Genomic DNA, 2,038 nt, shown 5'->3' with positions numbered 1-2,038 from the left:
CCTCTGCCCACTCTCCTTTCCGTACTGTGAAGAAGCGACTGCGCCCCACTCTCGGGGCGTGCAGACTGCGCCCCACTCTCGCGGGGAGCCCCCAGGAGCCTCCCAGAGGGAACCCCCAGGAGCCTCCCAGAGGGGTGAGCCCCCAGGAGCCTCCCTGAAGGGTGCCCCCAGGACTTACCCAGTGGGGAGCCCCGGAGCCACTCAAAGGGGACCCCCCAGGAGCCTCCCAGAAGGGTGAGCCCCCAGGAACCTCCCAGAGGGGTGAGCCCCCAGGAGCCTCCCCGAAGGGTCCCCCCATCACTTACCCAGTGGGGAGCCCCGGAGCCACCCAGAGGGGACCCCCCAGGAGCCTCCCAGAGGGACCCCCAGGAACTTCCCAGAGGGGACCCCCCCCAGGAGCCTCCCAGAAGGGTGAGCCCCCAGGAACTTCCCAGAGGGGTGATCCCCCAAGAGCCACCCCGAAGGGTGTCCCCAGGACTTACCCAGTGGGGAGCCCCGGAGCCACCCAGAGGGGTACCCGCAGTGGAGCCCTGGCAGGGGGCGGGCCCTGGCGGCCCTCCTCCAATCACGGGCCTCGTCTGCTAGCCCCGCCCAGGTGGCAGTGGGGATGCTGCAGGGGCCACGAGGGGTCCCCAGGGCGGCTGCTCTGACCCGTGGACCCGCCCTTGCCCCCAGCCTGCCTGCGAGTCGCTGGCCCCTCCCTCGACGCCCCTCCCCAGTTCAACGGATGACCAAAGACCTTTCTTACGCCGGAAGCAAAAACCAAAACTTTTTGTTGGCTTTTCCTTTGTCGCCTCCCAGACCCTCCGCTCCGCCCCCAGCTCCGCCCCCGGCCCAGGCTGGCAGCCCTCCCCCCACTTAAGTTATTGTTTTAAACCAAAGTTTACAGTGTCTGTTGGTGGCCAAGACCCTCCCTCTCTCTCTGCACCCCCCCTCCCCAGGACCCGGGGGCATCGCCCCCCTCTCGGCTCCTGCCCAGCCAGGGGGGAGGGGGCAGCGCGCAGACGTGGGGGGGCGGCGGCACCCGGCCGGGGGGCGGGGTGGGGGGCATGGGGGCCGAGCGCTGCTGTCCACCCTGGCTGCTTCCTGGGGGCGCGCCCAGACCCCCTCCCGAGGACCAAGTCCCCCACCGTGCTGGGAGTGTGGCTTCCAGAGAAGAAGCTGGGGGTGGGGGGGGCGGGGAAAGAGACTCCACAGACCCCCTATGGGGGACCCCGACTCAAGGCCAAGGACTGGGAGTGTGGAGTGCTCACGGCTCCCTAGGTCAGGCCCCTTTGCTGAGAAGACCCCTTGGACGACTTCCCAAAAGACCCCCCCCCACATACACGCCCTTCACAAGTCACCCCTCGAGAGGCGGGGGCACCCCGCCCCTCCCCATGTACTCCCCACCTGTGTTCCAGTTTGACCAGCACAGAAATATTAAAAGTCCTCTACTCACCGGGCCCTGCGTGTGTCACCCAGCGGGCGGGGGTGGAGGGTGGCGCCGGGTGGACGGTGGGGGTTCCCTGGGGGCCTTGCCAGAGACCCTTGGTGTATGCAGACTGGCACCAGCTTCCTGCTTCCTGGGCCCCTCCCTGGTCACTGGGCCTGCGGTGGGTGGGGGTGGGACTCATCATCCAACCCCTAGCTGCCCACTTCTTTCCAGGCAGTTTCCCGCAGACTCGGAGGGGTCCCTCGCCTTGGCCATGGCGTAATACCTGCCCCCACCGGGTGGCATCTCAGCCAGCTGGGCTGCAAGGGCTGCCATCGGACTGGTGGGCCTGGACCAGAAAGGGGGTGTTGTCTTGATTTCCCTCCTTGGGCACCCCAAGCCGTGGGGGTGGTCAGGAACATCTCAGATCCTCCCCCCTGACACTTCCTAAGCCACTGAACCTTCACCCGCCGAGCTTCCCCCCCACCCCCCCACCCCCACCCTGAGCCATCAAAGGGGTCACAGACAGTTGGGAGGGGAGATGGCTGAACTTGTTTGGCCTACTGCTCCCTTTGTAGGGAAAAAAAAATGTGTGTGTGCTCTGGAAGCCTGTTTCAAGCCAAGCAC

Source organism: Sorex fumeus, unplaced genomic scaffold (genome assembly GCF_029834395.1).
Source record: "Sorex fumeus unplaced genomic scaffold, SorFum_2.1 ptg000121l, whole genome shotgun sequence".
Lineage (NCBI taxonomy): Eukaryota > Metazoa > Chordata > Mammalia > Eulipotyphla > Soricidae > Sorex > Sorex fumeus.
The sequence above is the reverse complement of the archived record's forward strand: the minus strand, read 5'-3'. Positions refer to the sequence as shown.